The 18,102-nt window shown below is 42.7% G+C and overlaps 1 protein-coding gene across 2 annotated transcripts in view; it reads left to right on the top strand.

The window, feature by feature from the left end:
* The window catches only part of LOC126183769 (TBC1 domain family member 9), a 204,245-nt gene that overhangs the window by 124,648 nt on the left and 61,495 nt on the right, over positions 1–18,102 (top strand). The window lies entirely within an intron of this gene.

Here is an 18,102-nt window from a genome sequence, read left to right as displayed (position 1 = left end):
CACTGCTGAAAAAATTACGCTAATTGAAATCCATCAGAACTTGCTAAAGGTATGAGATAATACTGTAAGCATGAGTAATGTGAGGCAATGGGTACTGTTGTTTTACTAGTGTTGAAAAAGATATGCATGAAAGTCATATCCTGGCAGGCCCTCCCATCCCTCAAAATGAGAAGTGTTTTGATCAGCTCATCAATGATTATCAGTGGATTATAACTAGGTAATTATGTGTACAGCTGACTGTCCACTGTATTGTTGTCACAAGAGATTATGTAACCTTGGTTATTACAAAGAGTCTCTTGGATGTTTATAGAAGACCAAAAAATTCATGAAATGGAAATTTGTCTGGACCTGCTGGAACAATAGCAGGCTGAAGGTGAAACTTTTCTAAATACCATCATCACAAGAAATGAAATACGTTGTCACCATTGTGAGCCAGAATCTAAAAGACACTCCATGGATTGGTGGCATGCGAATTTCCAACAAAAAAGTAGTAGAAAAAGACACTTCTATCTGCAGGTAAAATGATGTGCATGCATCTTCTGTTGTGGATGGGGTGTGATTATTTTGGATGTCGTGGCGCAACTGTTAATCCAAAACACTAAAAGGCAACAGCGTGCTTCCAGATTTTCTGGCGAGGTGTTGTTTCCATTTTATGCACAATATTTTGATGACCAGCTTAGCCCACACTGTCTGATTGGAGTCAATGCAGAAAGTACACATACCAGCAAAGCTTCCAGCACCTGAAGAAGATTGTCGGATTTGTTGTTGAAATATTGTGCATGAAATGAAAACAACAACTGGCAGAACATCTGGAATCAAACAATTAATCAGTCACACTGAAAAAGCCTAAAAGGCCACTACAAGAAAACACTAAGCCAAAAGCCCAAATTTCCAGGGTGAGGCCAGAGAAGATGACTAATTTCTCCCTGCAACACGATAACAGCAAGCTGCACAACAGTTTTGCTACCATGGAACTCGCTACCCAATTTGGATGGACTGTCCTACTACATCCACTGTATAATAGTAATTTGGCAGCTCACAAAAAATAGACTATGTGACCGATATTTTCCAGACTCAGATGCCAACAAAGCTGTAATACTATGGCTATCCTCAGCTGGATCAGCTTTTTTGAAGTGCAGCATGCAGGTGCTTGCTCTTTGTTGGCAAAAGTGCGTAATGAGTACTGGTGACTATGTAGAAAAATTACTGTGTGTAGTTTAAACCTTGCTCTATTTAAATGTGTTATTGTTTCTGTAAGGTCATTGAGTCCTGGATATGGAAATAACTGATTATAAGAGGGTAATAATGATTTTCATAATAGCTTAACCTGATGGAAATATGAAACTTTCTGGCAGATTTCATTTCGCCATTGGAAATATGTTGAAGTGACTTACATAGTGCATTTCAGATTTGTGTAAAAGCAAAATACACTGATGAGCGAAGATGTAATACCGTTGCATAGTGCATTGTGTGCTTGGGTTGGGGTAATAGAAGTGTATAAGTTGACCAGAGATGAATGGAGAATCAGTTTAGGAATGGTGTGGGCCTCAAATATGGAAATCCACTAACTTAAGTTACTTTATCAAAGCACAGGTGATTATAGCCCAATGTCTAGGAATGACTCCCTCAAAAATAATGAGGCTGGTTGGATGTTCACATACTACTATTGTGAATATCTGAGAAGTGGTTGAAGAATGGTGAAATCATGAGTAGGCAATTAGGTGCTGGATCTCCAAGCCTCATCACAGAATGTGGAGGTTGGAGTCTTGCACATTCTGTAAAGCAGGATATATGTTGATCTGTGGCAGATCTGATGACAAAGTGCAGTCCTGGGGCAAGCATAAGTGTCTCAGTGCACACTGCTCAGCACATGGTGAGCAGGGCCGCTGTAGGTGATGACCCTCTGTGTTTGCCATGTTGACCCGACAAGACAGTCAATCATGACTGTATTGTGTGGGATTTAATTGAGCTGTGGATCTTTGGAATTAAATTGCCTACTCAAATGAATCGCATTTCTTGTTACACCAGGTTGATCGTCATGTCCATATACACCATCATCCAGGCGTAGGACTGCTCAAAACATGCACTGTGCCATGGACCCAGATTGATTTTGGCAGCATTATGATATGAGGGGCATTCACTTGGATATCTATGACACCTTTCACAGTAATAGAAGCTATGGACTTGTAAATAATGAAACATCCTGACAGATTAAAACAGTGTCAGGCCAAGACTCAAACTTGGGACCTTTGCCTTTTACAGGCAGGTGCTGTACTAACTGAGCCTCCCAAGTATGACTCATGACCTGTTCTCGCAGCATTACTTCCAACAGTAACTCTTCTCCTACTTTCCAAACTTCACAGAAGTCCAGCACACAATTTTAATCTGCCAGGAAGTTTCACATTAGTGGACGTGCCACCTCAGGGTGGAAAATTTATTCCGAACATCCCCCAGCCTGTGGCTAAGCCGTGTCTCCGTAATATTCTTACTTACAGGAGTGTTAGTCCTGCAAGATTCAAAGGATTAGATTAGATTAGATTTACTTTCATTCTAATTGATCCGTAGGAGGTCCTCCAGGATGTAGAACATGTCAGAAAAACAACAATACATGACAAATATTTACACCTAAAACAAATAAGCTAATGTACCATTCCACAGGTCGGAAGTGGAATGATCGTCAATTTTTGATGAACACTATATGAAAGAGTCATTTTACAAATACTAATGCACTGAATCTAAAATAAAAAAGTTTTTTATTTATTTATTTACACACACACACACACACACACACACACACACACACACACACACATTTACAATGGACACATTACTGCACTGAAATTGTGCAGAAGTTATTATATCACACACACAAATCAGTTAGTTCTACTGAGAAATTCATCAATGGAGAAGAAGGAGTTGGCCACCAACAAATCCTTTAGGTTTCTCTTAAACTGAATTTCATTGGTTGTTAAGCTTTTTATGGTTGCTGGCAAGTTATTGAAAATGTGTGTTCCTGAATAATGCACACCTTTTTGTACAAAACTAAGTGACTTTAAAACCTTGTGAAGATTATTCTTATTTCTAGTATTGATTCAATGTATTGAGCTGTTGGTTTGAAAAAGTGATATATTTTTAATGACAAATTTCGTTAAGGAATAACTATATTGGAAAGCAGTAGTTAGTATCCCTAGTTCCTTAAACAGGCTTCTGCAGGATGTTCTTGAGTTCACACCACATATAACTCTTACTGCACGTTTTTGTGCCTGGAAAACTTTATCTAGGCTTGATGAATTACGCCAAAAAATAATCCCATATGACATTATGGAATAAAAGTAAGCATAGTATGCCAGCCTTTTCATTTTTATATCCCGTATGTCTGACACAATTCACATTGCAAATAGAGATTTGTTAAGATGCTTCAGCAGTTCTGTGGTGTGCTCCTCCCAGTTGAATTTATTATCAAGCTGTAATCCCAAGAATTTAACACTGTCCACTTCTTCTATCTGCTTGTCATCGTATGTTAGGCATATACTTGTGTGACACCCCTTACAAGTTCTGAACTGCATGTAGTGTGTTTTTTCAAAGTTTAGTGACAAAGAATTGGCTAGGAACCAGTGATTAATGTCCACAAATATTTTATTAGCTGATCTTTCTAAGACTACAATTGATTTGCTATTTATTGCAATGTTTGTATCATCAGCAAACAAAACGAACTTGGCATCTGGTAATGTTACTGATGAAAGGTCATTGATATACACAAGAAAAAGTAAGGGTCCCAAAATGGAACCTTGTGGGACCCCACATGTAATTAGTTCCCAGTTGGATGATGCCTGATAGCTTGATACATGTCTCTTTCCTAATAACACCCTTTGTTTCCTGCCAGAGATATAAGATTTGAACCATTTTGCAGCATTTCCTGTTACACTATAATAATCTAATTTACTTAAAAGGATATTGTGATATACACAGTCAAATGCCTTTGACAGATCACAAAATATACCAGTTGCCTGCAATTTTTTGTCTAATGAATTAAGTACATTTTCACTCTAAGTGTAGATAGCCTTCTCAATATCAGAACCCTTTAGAAATCCAAACTGTGACTTTGACAGTATGTTATTTGAGATAAAATGGTTATAAAGCCAATTGTACGTTACTTTTTCTAAAATTTTTGAGAATGCTGGGAACAGTGAAATTGGACAGAAATTTGATGCTATTTTTTTTTATCTCCCTTCTTAACCAGTGGCTTAACTTCAGCATATTTCAACCATTCAGGAGAACCTGTGTGAAGTTTAGAAGATAGGAGGTGAGGTACTGGCTGAAGTGGAGCTGTGATGTCAGTTCGTGAGTCATACTTGGGTAGCTCAGAAGGCAGAGCACTTGCTCACGAAAGATAAAGGCCACAAGTTAGTCTCGTTCCGGCACACAGTTTGAATCTGCCAGGGAGTTTTGTATCAGTGCATACTCCACTGAGAGTGAAAAATTCATTCTGGAATACATGAACATAATTGTGGACCACCTGCAGCCCTTCATGCTTGGTGTCTTCCCCCCTGGTGATAGCATCTTTCAGCAGGATAACTGTCTGCATCAAAAGACCAAAATTATGCTTAAGTGGTTTGAGGAGCATTACAGTGAACTGGGTTTTATGAATTTTCTTCCAAATTTGCCTTGTCTGAACCCGATGGAGAAAATTTGAGACATTCAAGCACCAGCTCTCCACCCACAGATTGCCAGCCCTTAATTTATGGAACTGCATAAATCCATGCTATGAGGCATCCTTGCTGTTTCGTGTTCCAAATGTGAACATGCATGCTATTAAGCATGTGGTCATAACATTTTGGCTCACCAGTGTATAATGAAAAGTTCTGAATAGTACACATTCAGCCTTTTTACGGTTAAGTTTTGATTTGACAGACATTTCTGGAAGTGTGGCATGTGCTAGTCCAATAAGGCAGTTTGGAGAACTTCTGTGAAGTTTGGAGTGAAAGAAATGGACACTAGCAACAATGAAACAGTTAGGGCAAGTTGTGAGTTCTGCCTGAGTGGCTCAGTCGGTAAGTGTATTGCCAATGAAAGGCAACATTCCAGGTTCAAGTCAGCATCTACATTACATCGTCTCTACTTTGAAGCCACTAATAGGGTATGGCAATGGATAATTTCTATAGTAACATGTATTAGGGTTCCTTCTCGTTTCATACATGGATAGTGTGCAGGAAGATTGATTGGTTAAATGCCTCTGTGCACACTGTAATTTGTCTAATTTTCTTCTTAATGCTCCCTGTGGGAGTAATACATAGGGGACAGTAGCCTCTTAATTTTGGTTCATATACATTGATGTGAATCCATTATCAAAGGAAGCAGTCTGACAAGGTATTTACCTGACTGTTGCATGGTTGCTTAGAAATAGCTCAGCATGTTAGGCACAGAAATGTGCTCTGGATGATGGTGGAATCCCTTAAAGCAAAAATCACCTAGGATGTCACAGGATTGTTTTATCATGAGACATTTAAAGATCACTGAAGTTAAAAGTGATAGTCAACTTATTGATAAGTGCTGCAAAATTTCATTGCAAGTATTACATCTCTGACAAGAAACTGTATCGCATTCCAGTCTGGTTTAATGTACTTGATGGGAGTGCTGCAAGGTGTGTACAGATTTTGAATTGGTGTACTCATTATGCATTAGAGGTCTCCTAAAGAAAGGAGAGGGGGAGGGGGAACAATAATAGCCACAAGTGAGCAAAATAAATACATAAATAAATAAATAAATAAATAAATAAATAAATGTGCAAATACAAAGGGAATAATTACATACAATTCATTAATAGGTAGAAATTCTCTGAAATTTATTTCTGTGAATTTTAAACAGGCAGGAGGTATCTTCTCTCAGAACTGAATGTTCAAAGGCTGCATAGGATTTACTAGTTGTTTCTGAAAATGGAATGGTCAGAGAACAAAAGGTTTGAAGCTGTGACCTTGCTCCTGAAGAAATAGTGTAAAGGGAAGGACTGCTACTGAATCATACTTCCAGTGTTTATTCAGAGCAAAGTATAATATGGTTTCCCATTCTTAGAATGTTGTTTACTCACAATGTTTTCAGTTGAAAAAGGCATCAAACCTGCTCCAGATGAGGGAACAAATTGAAATTTAATGTCTCAATGTGACACAAAGCACTATCCACTCTGTTAAAGAAGAAAAATGATCCAATTCTGTGGACAGTATGGTATGACTGTCAGAAGATCTGGACACTGCCCAAGCTGCCTGATCAGCAGACCTTTTAAGTTTCCAAATTTAATTAAATAATTTTAGTAATGCTAAAGGTCATTAAAAATCATATATTAAGAGAGAGACTGTTAAATCATACATTTGATTTGAAGAAAAGTTTTCTAAAGGACCAAAGGAAGTAACATCATTTTTGTGTGATTGATAATTGTCAATTTAACTGGCACTGAAACTCTTCAATATATCAGTGATGTTTATTTGGGCCACAATGGAAATACTATATTAATTATTAAACAATGGAAACTCCAGGTAGGAATATTAACAATGTAGGAAAAAGGAAGATGGCTATTAACCGTGAAGAAGATGTATCAAGTTGCAGACAGGCACACTTAAGACACAAGACCCACCGTCTGCTGCCACTAAAAACCCTGAAAAACACATTATCGTGCAGAGCAGAGTGTTACTTGTGGCCTTCCTTCAGCGCCTGATGCTGAGGAGCGTGGAACAGTGTCCGATGGCAGTGGCCGTGAAGCAATTCCACCAGCGACGGTGCATCTTGTGGATGAGAATCATAGGAGACGAGAAACATTTGCAGTGCTTGATCCCTGGTGTGTGCGGTGTGAAGTTTGGCCATCTGCTGCTTGAAAGTTGTGACAAAACATTCTGCTTCGCTGTTTGACTGTGGGTGGAACGGTTCACTAGTTAGATGCTGAATGCCATTGCATTCACAGACTGTTTCAAATTCATTTGACATGAATTGAGGGCAGTTGTCTGACACTATGACTTCAGGCAAACCTTAGAGGCAAAAAATAGAGGACAACACCTGAATTATGCTACATGACATTGTCGAGTTCAGTGGCACAGGAAAAGGAAATTTGGTTTAAGGTTCTACCACAGTCAACCAACGAGTGTTCCAAAAAGGTCCCGCAAAGTCTACGTGCACATGTTGCCATGGTGATTGCAATTTACGCCAAGCAGAGAATTTTTGTGGTGGAGTGGACTGATTTTCCACACATGTGTGACACTGTGACTTCACCTGTTCTATCTGGGTGTCCGTGCCCCACCAAGTATAGTGTTATGCACCAACTGTTTCGTGTGAACAATCTTCCAGTGTCCTTGGTGAAATAACTGCAACACTTCTTTTTGCAAAGCTTTGGGGATGAACACAAGGGACTGTCCACCGTCACTTTGTACAAGACTCACACCTTGCTGTATAGCGAAGCTATGCCAACATGCAAAGTATCTGCACACTACAGAGTTCTTTATGCTTTGCAATGAGCAAGGCCAAGATGTGGGAATGTATTTGAGCAAAATGTTCAAATCTGAATCAGCTTCTGTGGACTGTGCTATTTTCCTATAGTTGAGAGGAAAGGATTGAAGCAATTCAGAATCCTGAGCTTCAAAGTGACAACGAGATGCAGCAAAAGCGTCAGTCAGAAGATCTGAAAGTGTTTCTGCATTACCATGTTGAGATGTCGGACAATACACAATCTTGTGCTGGTACTGAGACAACAATAAAGCCCATCTTTGCAATTTTTGGGCAGTTCGTACAGGAACTGGCTTCATCGGATGAAACAAGGACTGCATCGGTTTGTGATCTGTTATGAAGCAGAATTTTCTGCCATACAAATAGTGGTGGAATTTGGTGACACCATCCACAATAGCCAATGCCTCTTTTTCTATTTGTGAATAGTTACACTAAGCTTTGGACAACACTTTTGATGCAAAAGCAATAGGTCTGTCTTTATCACCAAATCTGTGCAAAAGCACTGCACTGATTCTGTATGAAGAAGTGTCAACTTGCAACACAACTGGTTTGTCAAGATCAAAGTGAACCGAGCATCAATCACTGAGAAATGCATCTTTAAGTTTTTGAAAAGTGTCTTGGCACTCATCTGTCCAAACAAAGGGCACGTTCTTGTGACGCAAGCGATGAAATGGAGCTGCAATTTGTGCAGTATGAACCGAATATAGTAGTTCATTTTCCTTAAAACTGATTGCTATTCTGTTACATTGCGAGGAACTGGCAGGTCTCACGTGGCTAAAAAAATGTGACTGAAGAGGATGTACACCTTGACTGTTTGACATGTCCAAGATACTGCAACTCAGGTTTTAAAAAATCCCACTTGTCCGGTCTATACTTTAGTCCTGCATCAGATAACATATGAAACAAAGCATGCAAGTCTGTAGTGTGTACTTCAGGTGTATGATCTGATACGATAATGTCGTCTAAATACACTCCTGGAAATTGAAATAAGAACACCGTGAATTCATTGTCCCAGGAAGGGGAAACTTTATTGACACATTCCTGGGGTCAGATACATCACATGATCACACTGACAGAACCACAGGCACATAGACACAGGCAACAGAGCATGCACAATGTCGGCACTAGTACAGTGTATATCCACCTTTCGCAGCAATGCAGGCTGCTATTCTCCCATGGAGACGCTCGTAGAGATGCTGGATGTAGTCCTGTGGAACGGCTTGCCATGCCATTTCCACCTGGCGCCTCAGTTGGACCAGCGTTCGTGCTGGACGTGCAGACCGCGTGAGACGACACTTCATCCAGTCCCAAACATGCTCAATGGGGGACAGATCCAGAGATCTTGCTGGCCAGGGTAGTTGACTTACACCTTCTAGAGCACGTTGGGTGGCATGGGATACATGCGGACGTGCATTGTCCTGTTGGAACAGCAAGTTCCCTTGCCGGTCTAGGAATGGTAGAACGATGGGTTCGATGACGGTTTGGATGTACCGTGCACTATTCAGTGTCCCCTCGACGATCACCAGTGGTGTACGGCCAGTGTAGGAGATCGCTCCCCACACCATGATGCCGGGTGTTGGCCCTGTGTGCCTCGGTCGTATGCAGTCCTGATTGTGGCGCTCACCTGCACGGCGCCAAACACGCATACGACCATCATTGGCACCAAGGCAGAAGCGACTCTCATCGCTGAAGACGACACGTCTCCATTTGTCCCTCCATTCACGCCTGTCGCGACACCACTGGAGGCGGGCTGCACGATGTTGGGGCGTGAGCGGAAGATGGCCTAACGGTGTGCGGGACCGTAGCCCAGCTTCATGGAGACGGTTGCGAATGGTCCTCGCCGATACCCCAGGAGCAACAGTGTCCCTAATTTGCTGGGAAGTGGCGGTGCGGTCCCCTACGGCACTGCGTAGGATCCTACGGTCTTGGCGTGCATCCGTGCGTCGCTGCGGTCTGGTCCCAGGTCGACGGGCACGTGCACCTTCCGCCGACCACTGGCGACAACATCAATGTACTGTGGAGACCTCACGCCCCACGTGTTGAGCAATTCGGCGGTACGTCCACCCGGCATCCTGCATGCCCACTATACGCCCTCGCTCAAAGTCCGTCAACTGCACATACGGTTCACGTCCATGCTGTCGCGGCATGCTACCAGTGTTAAAGACTGCGATGGAGCTCCGTATGCCACGGCAAACTGGCTGACACTGACGGCGGCGGTGCACAAATGCTGCGCAGCTAGCGCCATTCGACGGCCAACACCGTGGTTCCTGGTGTGTCCGCTGTGCCGTGCGTGTGATCATTGCTTGTACAGCCCTCTCGCAGTGTCCGGAGCAAGTATGGTGGGTCTGACACACCGGTGTCAATGTGTTCTTTTTTCCATTTCCAGGAGTGTAGTTTGAACAGTTTGGTACCTGAGCAGTCAGCTGTTCCAAATACTGTTGGAAAGTGGCGGATGTGGAGGCATTACCAAAAGGCAAACACAAATATTTAAACAAGACCAAATGAGTGTTCACAACACACGTTTTGTGATCCTTCATTTAGTGCTATTTAAAGATATGTGTCATGCAAATCAATTTTTGAAAAGTGGCAATCAGCAACTAATCTGTCTGTGAGATCCTCTGGGCATGACAAGGGATAAGTATCAATCACAGTGTCTAGGTTGACCATAGACTTAGTCAACGCAAAGGCGAATGCAACCTGAACGTTTGGGGAGCAAAACCAGTGGACTTGCCCATTGACTAGCTTGTGTGGGCACAATAGTTCCACAGTCTTGCAATTCCTTAAGTTCAGCAGTGGCTTTGTCCCGTAATGCAATGGGAACAGTTCTGGCCCAGCAAAATTTCAGCTGCGTATTTTCTTTCAGAGAAATAAGTACAACAAAATTGTTAGCCTTGCCTAAACCTTCAGAAAAGAGTTCAGGGAATTCTTTTGGCAAGCTAGCTACACTGTCTTTTGCATGAAATGAAGACACTGACAACAGATTGTCCTGAATGTTAAAGCCAAACCAATCAGATTATCAAGACCAAATATGTTCTCACAATCATGTGATTGTAGCACCAAAAGAGTCGCTGTTCACTTACGTGAGTGATACATGGCAGGCAAGTACGTTTTCCGAGAACGGGAATGTCTTGTCTGTTATAATCCTCAGGTGTGTGCTAGTTTTAGAAAGGCGTGGGGAGCTTAACATTTTGCATGTGTGATGATTCAGCAATGTAACAGAGGCACCCATGTCCAACTGAAATTTCCCACATTTCCCACAGAGAAGCAAATGAACAAAAAGTTTGTTGGACTGACATAGCACTGAAGAAACTGTTTGCTGGCTAGTTTTGCTCATGCTTGCAGCAGGCTTTGAACACAGCATTGTTACTTTGGCCTTGTGACTAGAGTTTTGGTGTGGGCAGAATTATTATGTTTATTCCTTTGCAAAAATATGGATTGTACGCGACAGTTCTTGCCACAGACGTAACACTGTGCTTGTCTGGGTGGGCAGTCTTGGTGTTTGTGCTGTGAATAGCACCGAGGGCACGACTTAATTCTGTTCACCTGTTTAGAGAGGCATAGCACGCGAGGGCTGTTGCTGCCTACTGAGCCATTTGTGAGCAAGGGACGACTCAACGTGACGAATTGGTGGCTGCTCAAATTTATCGGCTGACACGGCACCTGAATCATACTGATCTAGAACTTGCACTACGTGCTGGAATGATGGATCTGACTGTTTCAAAATCTGTCTTCTAAGTCTCACATCAGTTACGTTGTACATGATCGCATTACACAACATTACTTCTGAATATAAAGCACCACAAGTGCATTTGAATTTGTATTTCCTCATCATACCCTGCAAATCTCTCACAGAAAGTTTGTTCTGACCTTTTCTTGCAATGAAAGAATCCGTACCTAACTACCACCACATTCACTTGTTGGTCATAATAGTTACTTAAAGAATCTACAACCTGCTCTTAGGAAAGTTCACTCAGAGTGGCATTAGGGAACAATGTGTGAATGAGGAAAGAGACTGCACTTCCTACTGTTGACAAAAAGTAAAATAGTTTCACAGTACCTGGTACATTATGAATAATGATGAGAGTTTCATTGTTGCAACCACTTTTTCATTAAACTGGTGAAAAGACGGTATGGCACTCAAAGCTACCATTGTTGCATGTTGTGCTGTGTTGGCCGCTTTAGTGGTTAATAACTGCTGTACGGTGTGTAGTAGAGTTGAGATCTGCTGCGTCTGAAACTGAGACATCTGTGTTAGCTACGTTGCATCTATTGCTTGCAGCTGAGGTGCCTGAACAGGGGTTGGGAGAGGTGGGTTGCTCATTTTGGAATAGGCAAATGCAATAAGCAGACAAGGCAAGCAATAAGCACACAAGCAAAGAAAATTTCTGCAGTGCCCACCTGAAAACACTGATTATCAAAAACACTGGAAGAGACTTGTTAAAGCATGTAAAAACAGCCCTGCAAAAAAAGACAAGGTAGAATTAAGGTGCCAGCAAAATACAGAAGCCCATGACAAAAGAAAACAGTGGCAGCTAGGCCCTAGGTGCAAATTGTGAACAGGTTGCCATGTTGGTGTTGGTTCACCTTCTCGTCCCAAATATTACATCTCCATGCTTGTTGTCAAAATTGTGGTGTCTAGGAAACCTTCGTGCTCGGTTTGCTAGACAAACACTCAAACAAATCTTATCAATGAGTTTTATTACAAAATGGAAAGATACAATACTTAACTTCGCAATTACAGAGGTGTGTCGCAAGCAAAGGGCGACATATGAAATAATCAATCTTCTTCAGTATAAGCAATTCCAGGTCTGAGCTACATAGTGTGTACAAGTGAAGTAACGAGTGTTGATGCTTCTATCCACATTGCTAGTCCTGAAGCTACTACTCAACTGGGCGTCGCCAATCGGTCACGGCACTTACGTCCTCTTCACATAGGGGTCGCTGCTATCTTATTGTCATGGAGAGGGGTCAGCATGAGATTGGCTGACGTCTTCTCACAGCCGCCTCTTCTTTATCATTCCTTGACTGGTGTGCTGGCACTTGACTTTACGCCGTAATGGTAAGACCCTCAGCATACTAAGCAAGGAAGTTTTTGTCACTGCAGATATGCCATCACCAGGTGGTCAGGCTTTATGGGAGGGATTTTTTGGTGCAAAAGGGATGACAGCTGTCAAAATTGCAGGTACTGTCGGTGGTTGGTGCATTTAATGTGGACAGAGGTGTGAAAGAAGCCTTCAGAGAGGATGAGGTCAACATCTAGGAAGGTGGTACACTAGTTTGAGGAGGACCACCAGAGAGGTGTTGATGTTGTGAAGGAATGATGATAGGGTGTCTCGGCTCTGAGTCCAGATCATGAAGATATCCTCAATGAACGTGAGCCAGACTAGGGGTTTTGTGTTTTGGGGGGCAAGGGATGTCCCATCTTGGTGGCCCATAAAAAGATTAGCATAGGAGGGTGCCATGTGGGTGCGCATGGCTGTGCTATGGATTTGTTTATACCTTTCCATCAAATGAGAAGTAGTTGTGGATTAGAATAAAGTTAGTAAAGTATATGAGGAACGAGGTAGTGGGTTTGTAGTCTGAAGGACATTGGGAAATGTAGAATTCAGTAGTGATAAGATCATGGGCATGAGGAAGGTTGTGTATATTGAGGTGGCACGCTGGGTTGAGGAGGACTTTGTGAAGTAGATGGCAGAGAAGGTGTTGGGGGTGTGAAAGAATGGAGATAGGGTGTCTTGGCCCTGAGTCCAGGTCAAGACGATATCGTCAATGAACCCAATTACTGAGTTCACTTATTGGCTGTATAAACCTTCGCCTCATGTTAAAGAAATTCACATTATGTTTCTCGTAATAGGACATAGCTTTCTGCCACCTAATAGAGTTTTCATGCAGATTAAAAACAAAGGTGTTAAAAGTGCTTGCTGATCCAGCAAAATACAATGAAACTATTCAGATGTGAAACAAATACTAACAAAGAGATAGAGGGGCTGGCCAGTACTTACCTCAGCTCAGTAAAGCCGATAGTTACACAAAACAGAACAGAAAATTTACATTCCTAGCTTTCGGAACTTTGTTCCTTCATCAGGGAGGAGAGATGGGAAAAAAGGGAAGAAGGGAAAGTGGATTCAGTTACTCACAACCCAGGTTATGAAGCAACAGGGAAAGATAAACTGGGAGGGTAGCAAGGATGGAGGCATGGTTGTCAGAGGGAAGCCAAAGATATTCTACTGTTAAGTACTGTGCCAGCTTCAAACCAAAGAGGATGCATACAGAAGTAAAGAGGTATATAGTATTAAGATAAACACAACTATGTAGGATGAAAAGATGCATGAATGGCTAAATAGGAGAGGGAAAAAGGAGAAGACTGAAGAGTAAATGGGAGTGAGGTTGGTTAACGTAGGTTCAGTCCAGGGGGATGGCAGGATGAAAGGATGTGTTGGAGTGCAAGTTCCCATCTCCGCTGTTCCGAGGGACTGGTGTTGGGTGGGAGAGGCCAAAAGGCACGTATGTTGTAGCAGGTTCCTAGGTCCCTAGAATTATGCTGGACGGCATGCTCTGCTACTGGGTATTGAACATCTCCTAGGCGGACAGTTCGTCTGTGCCCGTTCATGTGCTCAGCCAGTTTAGTTGTCATCATACCGATGTAAAAGGCTGTGCAGTGCAGGCATGTCAGCTGATAAATGACATGTGTTGTTTCACATGTGGCCCTGCCTTGAATTGTGTGTGTTTTACCAGTAGCAGGGCTGGAGTAGGTGGTTGTGGGGAGATGCATGGGGCAGGTTTTGCAGCGGGTTCAGTTACAGGGGTAAGAACTGCTGGGTAGAGAAGGTGGTCTTGGGTATATTGTAGGATTTGACAAGGATGTTACGGAGGTTAGGGGGGTGACGAAAGGCAACTCTGGGTAGTGTGGGGAGAATATTGTCAAGGGATTATCTCATTTCAGGGCTTGACTTGAGAAAGTCATATCCCTGGTGGAGTAATTTGTTGATATATTCGAGGCCAGGATAATACTGGGTGACAAGGGGGATGCTTCTATGTGGTCTGGGGGTAGGAACATTGTTGTTGGACTGGGAGGAATGTATTGCTCGCGAGATCTGTTTGCAGACAAGGTCTGCAGGATAGTTGCGGGAGAGGAAAGCACTGGTCAGGTTACTGGTGTAATTGTTGAGGGATTAGTCACTGGAGCAGATACGTTTGCCACGAATACCTAGGCTGTAGGGAAGGGAGCGTTTGATGTGGAATGGATTGCAGCTATCAAAGTGAAGGTACTGTTGTTTGTTTGTGGGTTTGATGTTGACAGAGGTGTGGATGTGAGCTTCAACAAGATGGTCAACATCCAGGAAGGTGGCTTGGGTTTTGGAGAAGGACCAGGTGAAATTCAGATTTGAAAAGGAGTTGAGGTTATGGAGGAAATTAAGGAGTGTTTCTTCACCATGAGTCCAGACCACAAAGATGTCATCTATAAACCTATACCAGGCCAGGGGAAGCAGCTGCTGGGTCTTCAGGAAAGCCTCCTCCATGCGGCCCATGAAGAGGTTGGCATAGGATGGAGCCATCCTGGTTCCAAGGGCTGTCCCCCTGATTTGTTTGTAGGTCTGGCCTTCAAAAGTGAAGTAATTATGGGTGAGGATGAAGTTGGTAAGTATGATAAGGAACGAGGTTTTTGGAAGATCTTCGGGTGGGTGTTGGGAGAGGTAGTGTTCAAGGGCAGAGAGACCATGCGTATGTGGGATGTTTGTGTAAAGGGATGTAGCATCTATGGTGACAAGAAAGGTTTCAGGTGGGAGGGGAGTGGGAATGGATTTGAGGCGTTCTAGGAAGTGGTTTGTGTCTTTGATGTAGGATGGGAGTCTGCAGGTGATAGGTTGGAGGTGTTGGTCTACCAGAGCTGAGATACGTTCAGTTGGGGCTTTGAAGCGTGCTACAATTGGACGGCCAGGATGGTTCTCTTTGTGGATTTTGGGTAATAGGTAGAAGGTAGGGGTAAGTGGCTCAGGTGGAGTGAGTAGGTCTATGGAAGCTGTTGTGAGGCCTTGTGAGGGACCTTGGATTTTTAGTATTTTCTGCAGCTCAGTCTGGATGGAGGGAATGGGATCCTGGGTAACAGCTTTGTAGGTTGAGGTGTCGGAGAGTTGACGCAGTCCTTCTGCCACATATCACACGGTCAAGTACCACAGTTGTGGAGCCTTTATCTGCCGATAGGATGACAATAGAGCGGTTTGTTTTCGGCTTCTTAATGGCACGGGAATCAGCTGGGGTGATGTTGAGGGTTGTCGGGATGTTCTTCAAGGAGGACTGGGAGGCAACACTGGATGTGAGGAATTCCTGAAATGTCTGCAAGGGGTGGTTTTGGGGGAGGGGAGGAGAATCCCTTTGGGAAGGCGGTCGGAACTGTTCTAGACAGGGTTCAGCACTGGGTTTAGTATTTGGGGGCTGTGTTTGGGTGGTGAAGTGATATTTCCAGTTGAGGTTCCGGGTGAATGAGAGGAGATCTTTAACCAGAGCAGTGTGGTTGAATTTAGGCTGGGGCTAAAGGTTAAGCCTTTTGATAGAACAAATGTCTCTGGAGGAGAGCGGGATCTGGATGAGAGGTTTAGAACTGAATTGGGACTGTGATATGTGGCATTTGACTGTGGTTATAGTTGAGATTTGGTCTGTGTGGGGTATGTGCTGGGATTGGGAGATTGAGTAGGGTGGCGAGGCTAGGTTTGTTGGCTATGAGGGGGGTTTGTTGAAGGTGCTGCTGTGGTTGGTGTTTGTGAGGGATAGGGAGAGGGACCCCACTTCTTAGGTGTTGCACTAGCACTGTGGATAGTTTTTTCAGGTGGTGTGTGGCATGGAACTCAAGTTTACAGCTGGCTTCTAGGATGATGTTCCTGAGTGTGTTCTCCAAGCAGGGGTTTGAGAGGTGGAGGACTTTGAAGAGAGATAGGAGCTGTTGGGAGTGGTGGTTACACGAAGTAGTGTAGAGATTCAGGACAAGTTGGGTAAGGGCTAAGGAAGGTTCTGGAAGTCCAGGAGAGACTGGTGGAAGGAGGGATTGCACCCAGAGATGGGAACTTTTAAGGTAAGTCCTTTAGGGGTAATTCCAGAGGTTAAGCAGGACCGGAGGAAAAGAATGTGGGATTGCAGTTTGGCTAGGATGAATGCATGTTTCCGGAATGAATGTAAATAATGTGATACAGGATTAGGGTGCCTACAACGTACGTGCCATTTGGCTTCTCCCACCCAACACCAGTCCCTCGGAACAGCGGAGATGGGAACTTGCACTCCAACACATCCTTTCATCCCGCCATCCCCCTGGACTGAACCTACGTTAACCAACCTCACTCCCATTTACTCTTCAGTCTTCTCCTTTTTCCCTCTCCTATTTAGCCATTCACGCATCTTTTCGTCCTACATAGTTGTGTTTATCTTAATACTATGTACCTCTTTACTTCTGTATGCATCCTCTTTGGTTTGAAGCTGGCACAGTACTTAACAGTAGAATATCTTTGGCTTCCCTCTGACAACCATGCCTCCATCCTTGCTGCCCTCCCTGTTTATCTTTCCCTGTTGCTTCATAACCTGGGTTGTGAGTAACTGAATCCACTTTCCCTTCTTCCCTTTTTTCCCATCTCTCCTCCCTGATGAAGGAACAAAGTTCCGAAAGCTAGGAAAGTAAATTTTCTGTTCTGTTTTGTGTAACTATCGGCTTTACTGAGCTAAGGTAAGTACTGGCCAGCCCCTCTATCTCTTTGTTAGTATTTGTTTCACATCTTTATATGAGATTTTCCATTAATCAATTAAACTATTCACAGCAGTGAAAATATTTGGCAAACTTTGACTGGAGGAGCTTCAGGAACCCTAATGCGACACTTAGTTTCATGAAATGTTTGCATCAAATCATAGAGAAGATTATGGATAAAGAAAAGTTTAGGAAAAGTCCATGTTCAGGAGAAAAGTTGTATCTCACTAGATCAGAGGAAAGAGTGAAAAGATAGGAAATAATTAAAACAGGCAAGAGGGTATCATATTTTACACTTCTGGAAATACCAAGGAGTAACATGATTTGGATACTAAACAGTTGATATTGAAAGGCTGCTGGCTTTTAACTATGAAAAGAAATGAGGAAAGATGAGCAACTTAAATTTTTCTTTTCAAGTACTTGGAGCTGAAGGTTCTGCATGTGATAAACTTAAGGATGATGAAAGATGTGAGAAAACTGAAAAAGAAATTAACTGGTGTGGAGGCAGGAGCTTATGAATTGTGCAATTCTTGATTAATTGTGTTTGAAAATCACATAGTGATGTTGAGATTTAGGCGTACATGTACATCATTCTTCCTTATTTGACTTATTTAGTTATATTTTTTCAAGCCATTGTTCTTAAAAAGTTTATTACATTTATGTCACAATAATCTGCTAATAAAACAACATTATACTGTCAATTTTATTTTGCTGTTTAGAGGGAAACATTCCACATGGGAAAAATATATCTAAAAACAAAGATGATGTGACTTACCAAACAAAAGCGCTGGCAGGTCGATAGACACACAAACAAACACAAACATACACACAAAATTCTAGCTTTCCCAACAAACGGTTGCTTCGTCAGGAAAGAGGGAAGGAGAGGAAAA

The sequence above is a fragment of the Schistocerca cancellata genome, chromosome 1 (assembly GCF_023864275.1).
Source record: "Schistocerca cancellata isolate TAMUIC-IGC-003103 chromosome 1, iqSchCanc2.1, whole genome shotgun sequence".
Classification (NCBI taxonomy): Eukaryota; Metazoa; Arthropoda; class Insecta; order Orthoptera; family Acrididae; genus Schistocerca; species Schistocerca cancellata.
This window is presented reverse-complemented; position numbering and strand designations above follow the sequence as displayed.